The following is a 12,494-nucleotide window of genomic DNA, read 5'->3' as shown; positions in this document are numbered from 1 at the left end:
TAGCGTTCCTTCAATGATAAGGCTCCCTGGAGCTGAGGCCACGCTGACTTGTAATGTGAGTGCTAATGTCTTTTTTGAAACCTTGAAGGAATATACCCCTGTCATGTTTGATGTTCTTTGTTCTGACAAGATATAAAACTGTGCTGAAAACTATGCTTCTTTGGAACAGTTCCTCACAGCTATCTGAGAGGCTGTCTCCCAAGCTACAGTCTTCAGTTTGGCTCAAATAAAACTCTCTTCTATTCTTATTATAGGTTGATTATTGATTATTTCCATTAACAGTATGACAGAATTGATGTTTCAAAGAAATGAAACTGGAGAGAAGAGAGGAATACCTAAAACTATCCATATATCCATGACAATATATTTTTGCATTTCTCATTTCTGAACATATATTCCTTTTTCTGTTATCCTTAGCAGCTATCTCTTATGCAGCACTTAGTGTGGGCCAGGGACTACTCCCACCTCTTTAGACTCTGGGATCTCACTTCATCTTCACAACTTTTTTTAGGTAAATACTATTATTTCCTCTATTTTACAGTTTACAATGGAGCCAGAGGCAGAGAGAGTTAAGTAATTTGCCCATGTTACTAAATTAGTAAGTACTAGAGCCAGGTTTCAAAATTTGGCATTTGACAACCAGAGCCTGAGAGGTAACCGTTACACTAACCACATCTTGTATAATCAACATGAACAGAATGTTTAACTTCAATCAATTTTTTTTCCTTCCTGATGCCAGAAAGCTGTAGCCTAACATGGAAATTCAATCCTTTTCACATGCATGTCTATCCAGTGCCCTTAAGGGAAGGTCCAAATACTTTGGCCAGCCTCACAAACAGGAATCTTCCATATGCTTGTTTCCCTCTTCAAATCTGCTTTCCACGCTACATGTCCAGCCATGGTGAATCGCTTGTACTCCTACAAAAAGCTTTTTTGTATCTGCTGTTCCTTCTTGTCATATACTGATGCTCTATTCACTTCTAGGTCATAGCTTAAATATTCCGTGCTCCAGTAAGACTTCTTGTGAGTTCTTGTCTTGCAGACTAATACAAACCGTGTATGATAACCACGATCACAGACTTGGACTCAGGCTGCCTAGGTTAAAATACTTGTTCTGCCACTTACTCTGTGAACTCTGTCCCTTCTTCTTCATTTGTAAAATGGAAATAATAATAGGATTGATATGAGGAAGATACATGTAATAAATACATGTAAAAGCACTGGAAACTCTGCCTGACTCACGACCACCTACAGCAAGTTAGCAAATATTCTCAGATGATAAACACAGGACACGTAAATTAGAGATAGTCGGTTTCTAAATAAGGTTTCTTTAGATCATGAAAATATTATCAATAATTAATGTATATCAACTTTTGAATGCTGTGAAAAAAATTAGGAGATTCTGCAACCCATTGAAAGTGAGATAAAGGATCACTGAAGTTTATATTGTTCTCCTTTACTGTTTCCTAAGTCCATTTCAGGAATTTTGAATAAAATCTAACTGAGCGGCAGGCCTATGTTTCAGGATATTGGGCAGCTACACCGGCCACAAATACTTAAGAATTTCTCCCTGCCAGTCTTTGGTGCTAAGTACACTTTAAAGAATATGACATTCTCCCTGCAACAAAGTAGCACACAGCCAAAGGGAGAAACATATCAGAAACCAAGATTTAGAAGACTGGACTGTTTCAAGTCAAACTTCAAAATAAAGACACCAAATTCATAATTATTCCTCTCCAACTTTCAATGTTTCTATGTCCCAAAACTTTTTTACCTACATAACTACCATCCTCCTGGCTGCCAGGAATGAAAACCGTGAAGTTATTAACAGTTGCTTTCCTTTGCTCTTCATATATAATCAATTTATGTTAATGGATTTTAAATTCTAGTGACTCCATGACTGGGGTTTGTTTTTAGTTTAAATTATTTCATCTTCTCTTCCTCCCAATTTCCGCAAAAGTATTTTGTGTGAGAAGGGGAATGGACACAATTAGATAGGCAAAACTTTGACAAGGGTTGCAGATGACTGATGGGGTGGTGGGCAGGTTTCATTACACTATTTTCTCTGTTTTGTGTATGTTTGGGCCTTTCCTTAATAAAAATTTAGGAAGAAATACCATGCGTAGTAAAGCTCCAATGCAAAATGCATTAAAAATGTTAACAGTGTTATCTCTAAACCTTGAGATTATGGGTAATTTCGTTTCTTTCCTCTTTACAGTTCTGTATTTCCTAATCTCTCTATAATGGGCATACATTCCTTTTATAATGAGGATATAAATTACAAAGCCCCAAACCACTTCCAAACCTGATAGAAAAAAAGACTTCTTTAAACCATTCACATGACTATTTCTAATGATTTAAAAAAAAAAAAAAGTACAGCATAGAGATTAAAAACCCAGATTTGAGGCTTCAACTCCTCGGGTTCAAATGGTAGTTCTGCCTCTTACTAGCTATTAAGTCTTGGGCAAATAAGATAAACTCACAAGAGTAAATTTAAAAAAAAAATTTTTTTTCCTTGTCCAAAGGGTCTGTTTTTCCTGTCCCTTTTCTTAGAGCAACTCCATAAAAAACCCAGTGCTTTTGGATCCTTTCTTTAACCTTGCCATATGCATGAAAATCTTGTTAGAGGCTAAGGAAGCCTCTTACCAAGTTTACAACCCAGAAGCGTTTTTCAAAGTCCTGGGGTTTTTCCCTTTAGAATATAAACATCTTAGAAAATAACCCAGCGTTCCAGTCACTGTGGGAGTTTAATGAAGGTGCCTTTCAGTGAGTTGTAAATCTGCTAGCAGGGGAGATCAGATATATTTTACTATTCCTTCAGAGAAAGTCAATTAACAAAACATTCCCAAGTAAATTTAAGATGAATTTATCAAAGAATTTGCAGTAAATGGGGGCAGTGGCTTCCTCTTATAGGAAAACAAGATACCGTTAATCTTGAGAATGTATGTACCAAGTCGTCAAAAATAGACTAGCACGTAATTGCTTGACTGTATAAATAGTGTTAAATTTCTTTCTCTGTAATCTCTTTCCACAAATTATCTACAACATTGTACTCTGGAAATGCTTATTCAGTAATAAGATTGGTTTCTTTTCGACACTGTGTAGAGAGGACTTTGTGTGTTAGGCGGGTGCTTTATTTCCCCCAAACAATACCTCCCTTTCCTTATCTGTTAAAAAAAAGAAAAAAGAAAAAAAGCCTAATAGCTTTACCTACCTCATAAGGCTGTTGCAGTCATTTAATGAAGTTAATTTGTACAAAATGATAAGGGACTTATCAATGATTAATGACACTACTTTAGTGATGAGGATAATGAGGCCAAGACAGATTAAGTAACTCGCATAAAGTTATACCGCCAGGAAGTGGCAGAGCTGGCTGGTAGGAGAAGGAAGCCGGTTGGAGCGCCGGGAGAACTTCAAACCAGGTGACAAGCGACTCGAGCTGCCCTCAACACAGGGCTGCACGAGCCTCTCCAAACGGCAGGCTCAGCGGAGGGGAGCACAAACTTCCCCCAACCCCATACTCTGCAGCCGGCAGCAGCTTCTCTTACTCTCCCCGAGGACGAGGGCCAGGGCCTCGCTGGCTCCCCGCCCAGGCTTGGAGAGCCCGGGCTTGGAGGGGCCCCGGGGATCGAAGACCCATTTACCTGAGGGGAAGGTGGGCAGTAGCCCGCCCCTCCCACAGCGAAAGCGCCGCCTTCCCACGAGAGGGAGCCCGTTGACCACTTCCCAGAATTCCCTAGCCCTGCCGTCCAGAAGCGGAAGTGCTCTGGGCTGCACGGACCTCAGACTACACTTCCCAGAATGCCCGAGAGAAACGACGGCCACGGTCCCGGCCCCTGAAGAGGAAGTACTTCCGAGTACCCTGAGCTTCTAGGCACTGAATTCTTGTAGGGGGTTCCTGAAACACTCAGGGTAGAGGAATTTTAAGAGCTATTTTTTTTTTTTTTTTTTTGGTTATAAAATTGCTTTAATTCAGTTCTCTCCGCATTGCAAGCCGGCAGTGGCCTGCTATGCTCCTTACAATACTGAGCCTGTAATTGCTGTTATCAAAATATACATCTGTGTCACCATTAAAAAACCCACAATTGCTGCCCCTCACGTCTTACAACAAGAAATGCCAGCGCGGAGTTTGGCAAAGTTGTCCAATTTGGCGCTGCTACTGTCTTTCTTGGTGGCTCCTACCCATTCTGTTATTGAAAGCTAAGCATCACTTTAGCCATGGTCAAGGGGCTTGAGAGGAGGTCAGGGTAGGGAGAAGAGGAGTCCGTAGTAAAACCTTAAAGAGCTGCCTATAGGAATAAGGATAAAATGGTAATGGATCGCCTTTGGGGGAGACTGAAACCAAACTCCAAATTACCTCAATTACTTGAAATTGGATTAGAGTAAAGCTTTTTTGTTAGTATCTTCAATCATCTAATGGAAACAAATGAAAATTCTCTCTAGGGAAGAGAGCATCATCATAGGCTTCAAATTATTTCTATAATTTAAAAACATATTAATATTGGACAAAGTAGTCCTTGAAGAAAAAAGCATTATAAGATATACAAAGAAACAATAAGTTTCAAATTATCATGAATAACAGCTTCACATAATGTAAAAGCAAACTTGAAAAAGCAAAATTGACAGAACCACAAGGAGAAATGCAAAATTCTCAGTTAGAATGGGAGTTTTCAATACATATTTAGGAAGAAATGTGGAACTTTAAAAGCATATACTAAAACAGAAGAGAGGCTGAATCTGAAAATTAAAACATCCCCCTCGGGAATTTAATAAACAAGTGACAAAAAATACACTAAGTATATGGAAGGAAATGAGATTCATGAAATAGAAAACAAAATAAGTGGATTTTTAAAAAAAGGGCCAAAAGAACATTGTGACTAAAACAATAAAATTGACAAAGTCCAGTAACAGTGATCAAGAAAAAAAGACAGAAATGGCATTATTACCAATTTCAGAAGTTAAAAAGGGAGCATCACTAAAGATTTTAAGAGAACATTTTGAGGAATATTATAGTGATAAATTTGAAAATATATGTGAAATGGTTATTCCTAGAACGATCACATTTAAAACTAAAATAAAATTACAGAAAAATTACACATAATACCTAGTGATAAAAATGTTGAAATTTTTACCTCCAAGAATGAAAATCAGGAGCATTCCCTGGCAGTCCAGTGGTTAGGACTCTGTGCTTCCACTGCAGCAGGCCCGGGTTTGATCCCTGGTTGGGGAACTAAGACCCTGCAAGCCACAGCCTACTGATGGTAATGCTCTTAGCTACAAATGCCTGAGGCACTCACCTGGGCTCCGAATTACTCACACAGAGCCCCACAGACATTTCCCCCACTGGGGCCAGTGTTGTGGCTGGGCCAGCCTTTATGGTTCTTATTACTATCACAAGACACACTTCAGCAAAAAACCATTAGGGAAACCATTGGGCTTCCCTGGTGGGGCAGTGGTTAAGAATCCGCCTGCCAATGCAGGGGACACGGGTTCGAACCCTGGTCCAGGAAGATCCCACATGCCACAGAGCAACTAAGCCCATGTGCCACAACTACTGAGCCTGCGAGCCACAACTACTGAAGCCCATGCGCCTAGAGCCTGTGCTCCACAACAAGAGAAGCCACCGCGATGAGAAGCCTGCGCACCGCAACAAAGAGTAGCCCCCACTCACCGCAGCTAGAGAAGGCCCGTGCACAGCAACGAAGACCCAATGCAGCCAAAAATAAAATAAATAAAATAAATAAATTTAAAAAAAACATTAGAGAACTTTGAAAAACAAGATCTATTACTCACAGATACTCTCTACTTTCTATCTTGCTGTGTGGCCTTTAGGCATGCAGAAGTCACTGATCTTATACCATGTTCCTGTTAAAAGTTCCACTTCGGTAGCTGAATATGCCTGGATTCTCAGAATTCCTACTTGGTAGAGAGAGCTCGGCCCTGGGGCCCTGCCTTTATTAGGCTTCAGGGGTGGGGTATGTGGGGTTTCACGTAGGTTCACTCATTATTGGCTAACCTGAAGCATAAGAGTGAGAATTAGGGTGTGGGAGAGTGGAGGCAGGCTCACTCAAGTGGTCAGGTATCTAGATTGCCAGGGGCTTCTGAAATGGGAACTTCATGGGTGTGGGTTGCCTAGTGGTTATCCACTAGTGGTTATCCTTATCTGGTTGCTTTGCTAGGAGCTGTGCCATACAGCTGGCAATATGTTTATATAAAATGGATGTCTTTTCATAAATCGTAGCCATGTTCTCTTAGGTCAGTCTACCAAGGCAATAGAAATAAAAGAAAAAAATAAATAAATGGGACCTAATCAACCTTATAAACTTTTGCACAGAAGAGGAAACCATAAACAAAATGAAAAGACAACCTACAGACAGGGAGAAAATATCTGCAAATAATGCAACTGAAAAGGGCTTAATTTAAAAAATATACAAACAGCTCATATAACTCAATAACAAAAAAAAAAAAAAGAAAAAAAAAAACCCAATCAAAGCATGGGCAGAAGACCTAAATAGACACTTCTCCAAAGAAGACATACAGATGGCCAATAGGCACATGAAAAGATGCTCAACATCACTAATTATTAGAGAAATGCAAATCAAAACTACAATGAGGTATCCCCTCACACCAGTCAGAATGGCCATCATCAAAAAGTCTACAAATAATAAATGTTGGAGAGGGTGTGGAGGAAAGGGCAACTCTCCTACACTGTTGGTGGGAACGTACATCAGTGCAGCCACTGTGTAAAACAGTATGGAGGTCCCTTAAAAAACCTAAAAATAGAGTTACCATACAATCCAGCAATCCCACTCCTGGGCATATATCAGAGAAAACTCTAATTCAAAAAGATACATGCACCACATTGTTCACAGCACTATTTACAGTAGCCAAGACATGGAAGCAATCTAAATGTCCATCGACAGATGAATGGATAAAAAAGATGTGATATATATATATATACATACACACACACACATACACATATACACAATGGAATACTACTCAGCCATAAAAAAGAACGAAATAATGCCATTTGCAGCAACATGGATGCACCTACAGATTATCATATTAAGTGGAGTAAGTCAAAAAGAGAAAGACATATCACAAGATATCACTTATATGTGGTCTCTAAAAAAATGATACAAATGAGCTTATTTACAAAACAGAAACAGACTCACAGACATAGAAAACAAACTTACAGTTACCAAAGGGGAAAGGGGGGGAGGGATAAATTAAGAGTTTGGGATTAACAGATACAAACTACCATATATAAAAGAAATAAACAACAAGGTCCTACTTTATAGCACAGGGAACTATATTTACCTTGTAATAAACTATAATGGAAAAGAATATGAAAAAGGATATATACATGTATAACTGAATAACCTTGCTGTACACCAGAAACTAACACAACATTGTATATCAACTATACTTCAATTAAAAAACAGAAAAGAAAAAAATAGATGTCTTTTTAAATGGATGCCTTGGCAATCAAAAGCTTAATGTCAGGCACTTACACTACAGGGTTCAATACCAGTCAGGGTTCAATTAGGAAAGCCACGTCACTATGATTTTAGAGATAAGGGAATTTTTAAATAGGAATTAGGCCTTACACAAATGTGGAAGGAGAAATCAGAGCTTGTCGGAATTCTGAGAATCCAGGCATATCTAAGCAGAAGCATGGTACGAGATCAGTGAATTCTGTGAACACAAGCCCAATTGCCACAATTCGTTTTTTGTAAAATGACTTCCCGGGTCACAAGCAATGATGGATGGAATACAATGACAGAGAATAAAGCATTGTGTGAGGTCCACAGATGGTACTTTTATCAGACGCACTGGAAGAGGAAAGGCAGTTCCATATCTACAGCAACTGGTTTTTCCAGTGAAAAGAAAGTGCTGTCCCTTCCATGATGGAAGTGGTCTCATGTAATCAAATTCCCGGCTGGAGGTTGGGGAATCTCCTTTGGAGAACAGCACCCAAATCTTCCTCCTCATTCAACTGATCACACAGAACTCCTCATGAGGTCACAGGCATGGGCTGTGAGATGGGAGTCGCTGTAGAAGGAACTGGAGCTCTGGGAATTTGAGCCACTTGCTGTGCAACTCACTTGTGACTTCGAGCCCAGTCTCATACGTATCACTTCCACTAGATGATGAAGTGCTGCTGGTATGCCCAAATTTATGACTTCATTGCATAACTTTCTGGCTCATGGCCATGTATTTAGTTTTAACTAGGGACCAATAAAGCCAGAAGCTGCTTTCACAGAAGGAGTCATGTCACATGCAGAGGATGACATAACTCTGCCCCCAAATCCTAAATATTTGTGTTGAGGATGACATAACTCTGCCCCCCAATCCTAAATATTTGTGTTGTCATCTCCATGCAGCATCCCTATCTGTCACAGACACTGCCTACATTACCAGGTACAGACAACACAGACATTATCAGGGATCATAAAATTATTTTGGTAAAGAGCCATGTAGTAAATGGTTTAGGCTTTGCAGACCACTCAATCTCGGTCACAACTACTCAACTCTGCCATTTTAGCACGAAAGCACCCGTAGGCAATATATAAGAGTGGTCATGGTTGTTTCAATAAAATCTTATTTACAGAAACAAGTGGCAGCCAGATTTGACCCATGGATTGTAGTTTGCCAATCCTTGAACTACACTGTGAAACAAGATTGTACAGTGATGTAGCCCGGAGCTGGGTCAATAAAAACGTATTGATAGCCCTACCAGATGAAACTGAACTTCAGTGGATGATATTTGCTAATAGGTATAGAGAAAAAAAAGCACATGTCAGTTCAGTAGCTGCATATGAGGTGCCAGCAGATGTGTTCTCTAGCAATAAAGCCACATCTGGAGCTGCAAATGGCATTAACTCCTAATTAAGTTTACAATAATCCCATGTCATTCTTCAAGATTCACCTGTCTTCTGCACAGGTCAAATGAGTGAACTGAATGGGAATATGATGGAAATCATGACCCCTGCAGCTTTCAGGATACTGCTAGTTGCACTAATCTCTTCAATCCTTCCAGTAATATAATACTGCTTTTGGTTCTCTGTTTTGGTACGTACAAGGCAGTTATCGTGTTCACTTGTCCTTTCTTATCAAAATTGCCCTTGTACCATGGGCTAGAGAACCAAGGTGAGGATTCTGCCAGTTGGTTATTCCAACTGCAACTCTGCATTCTGGAACTTGGTAAATAACCAGAGGATGAGTGCAGGGATCCATTTAGACCAGCTCATGTGGATGGACCCAAGCAAAAACATCCCTTAATTATTTGTCATTTATAAGTCCCCGTACTAACCAGTAGACCACAATGCCATTTTGGGGTCCAGGAGTTAATGTCAGCTCCAGCGTCTAGTGCTTCCTTCATCTTCTGGTGATTTCCACTAACCTAATGCACAACCTCCATAAAATGTGGCTGGAAGTCATGCTGAAGGAGTCTAGGGATGATTTACGGTATTGGTAGTATACCAGGGTATATCCTCCCTCAAGGGGACCCGGCCTGCCCTTCATTCAAGATGCTCTGGAAATGGGAACTGACTCATGTTATGGAATTAGCTGAGGGACCACAACTCTCATGTTGATTCAGGTCAGACATGTTCATCAGACCTAGAGCTTTTCTCCTGATTCAAATCAAGTAGGGTATTAGTAGACTTCCCATTTATTTCAGCCCTAGAGATACCACATGAGCAAATGTAGAAAATCTCTGTGTATCAAACCATTCTTATGATCCCTTTCAGTTTGCTGTTCATTGTGAAAAACACGCTCACTTTATCTCTGCCAATGAAGTGTTTCCACTTGACCAATGATGCCCCACGATCCCATTAGCCTCACTGAATTTAGGGAGCCCATTATGAGGACATAATTTCCCTCTCTCATTCCTGGCCTGCAGAGAAGAGTAGCTACAGAGCATTCCAAGACTGCTAACGCTCCCCTCACCAATACGTTTCTTAAACCTCTGGCAAAGGAAGTGTCCTCTGAGCCCTCCCAGGGCACACAGGGGGTTTGGGTAAGCGGATCTTATGTGATAAATCCACTCCAGTGGTCTGGCATTCCTATGCCTTTGTAAACCTTCTACAGCGGTGGTTCTCAGCTGGGGAAACTTTTGGTCCCCCCTCCCAGGAAACATATGGCAGTGTCTTGAGACTTTTTTCTTTAAGGAGCTGTGTTACGAATGAGCCCCACGTGGCTGGTGCACACGGAGGTATCAAGGCACTTTTTATTGTTACAACTAGGGTGGCAGGGAAGAGTATGTGGCACTGGGCCATCTTACATTGCACAGGACAGCTCCCAACAACAAAGAGCTACCCAGTTCAAAACGTCAGTCACGCCAAGGTCAAGAAATTTTGCTACAACGTACTTAGAAAGTTCTGGCATTTTGACTTTAGCATACGCTAGCTTTGGGTGCAGGTTTCAGTCATTTGAGCAAACTGTTGAAGGCATTCCCAGGTACCCAAGCTAACGTGCTGAGTCTGGAATGGGTGTTGAATGCACTCGTATCAACAAATCCAGCCTAATCCAATATTACATTACTTCCACCTGCTTCAATACCTACAAAATCCACAAACACACATTATTTCTCAGGTTCCTATTGATATAAATTATAAAATTTCTTATTTTAGCAGATAGAGTGTCTCCTCATGGTCATACTTTATACCCGGTGGGTACCCACCCCTTCCCTGCTCCCTTCCCCATGTCAAGGACTCTAGTCTGATTACTAGGTCTAGAAAAACGAGAGGTAGTGGAGGCAAGTCTTGAGGATCTACAGTCCCCTGCAAGGAAACTATCTCAGAGTAGAGGAAGACTTCCTTCTAATAGCACAGGAGGCTCAGCTAAGAGGTCACAGGTCAGAGGTCACAGGCCTCAGCTTTGTTGGAATCTGCCCATGTATTTCCACCTCAAGTTTCCAGGATTCTACTCCTTCCCACTGATGCCCTATGACATAAGAGAATCTACAAGGTTGTGAATCACTGTGTTGTCATTCAGCCACTGACTGAATTTGACTTTGGATCCCCTTAAAAAAAAAAAAAAGGAAGGAAAGAAAGAAAGAAATGCTGATTATAACAAGTCCCCCAAAGCGTTGCTATGTAGCCAAGCTCAAAGCTAAGACAGAAAATCCCCAGAGGTAAAAACAGATTTTGAGCTCATGGTATCAAGTGGGAGTGGAAACTGAAGGTCCTACAAAGGCCAATGGAACTGGATAAAAAGCTAAAGATTTAGTCTTTAGCATAGATGGGAGTCAAGGTTAGAGGAAGCTATGCACTGGGAGTGAGTAGTGAACTACTCAACACCAAGAATGGAAGAGCAGCTCTTTCACTGAATGTGAAGAAAGAAACAGGTAGTCCCTAGTTGCTACCACTGTCTTTGAACCAAACTAAAGAACAAGGTCAACCAGAAGGGCAGATATGAGAATCAAAAAGGAAACCTCTCTGGAATCCTCACTGAACCAAGTCTAAGTTCTGCTCTACTTGTGGTCTTTCACTTACAGAGACAAACCTTTTGGGCTTACCACAGGGATCAACAGACTTTTTCTCTGAAGGGTCAGAAAGTAAATATTTTAGGTTTTGTGGGCCACAGCGCTCGTCACAACCACTAAACACGGTCAGCACAATGGGAAACATTCAAAGATGGTAAATAAATGGATGGGCCAATAAAGAGCTTTTATGTTCCAATGAAGCTTTAAAGGCAATGAGCCAGATTGGGCTCACAGGAGGTAGTTTTCCAGCCCTTGACTTAACTCACTAAACTACAAATTACCTTGAGAGTTGGTGGGCTATCCTGATATCTACCAAACAAAACAAAACAGAACATGAGAGGCCTAGGATTTCTGACATCTAATGCAATGCAATTTGAGGTAGCATGGACTTTATATACACATGTGAAGGCGTGGTCTAGGAAACCAATTTTGGAAACCTGCCTCTCACATTAAATACATCTTTTGCTGAGTAAAGCCCTTTAACCAAGTAAGTGTTAAACATCAGTGAAATGACTAAGAAGTAGGAAATGGTATGCAAACCTCCTCCTTAACAACTTGTTCCCATCATTCTAGGTTTCTTCCCTATGCACATTTTTCCTTAGGGAATCGTTGATAAATTTTACCTCTAAAACTTACCTATTTCCACTCTCTATCTTCAGGATTTGCCCAATCACTGTTACTTTGTAAACAATTAAAAAAAATTTTTTTTTGGTAAATTCCTTTTGTCCCACAGCTAATGGTTCTCTGTGTCATAGTGTCTGGAATGACTCAGCTACTTCCGCAGTCAGACCAAGCACGTGAAAGGACAAGCCGGTACCCCGGGCTATCCATCCATTCACCCAGTAAGGAAGTCTGATGAGGAGAACTAGAAAGTGTAAATTTCTACTGTTGGAATTAAAACAGAATATTCTGGGCTACATGGATTTATCCTAAACTTCAAATGCATTAATTATAAATATATAGTTACAATGACTAATATTCTGTATCTTTGAATAACCAT

This window comes from Eubalaena glacialis, chromosome 18 (genome assembly GCF_028564815.1).
Source record: "Eubalaena glacialis isolate mEubGla1 chromosome 18, mEubGla1.1.hap2.+ XY, whole genome shotgun sequence".
In the NCBI taxonomy this organism is placed as follows: domain Eukaryota; kingdom Metazoa; phylum Chordata; class Mammalia; order Artiodactyla; family Balaenidae; genus Eubalaena; species Eubalaena glacialis.
The sequence above is the reverse complement of the archived record's forward strand: the minus strand, read 5'-3'. Positions refer to the sequence as shown.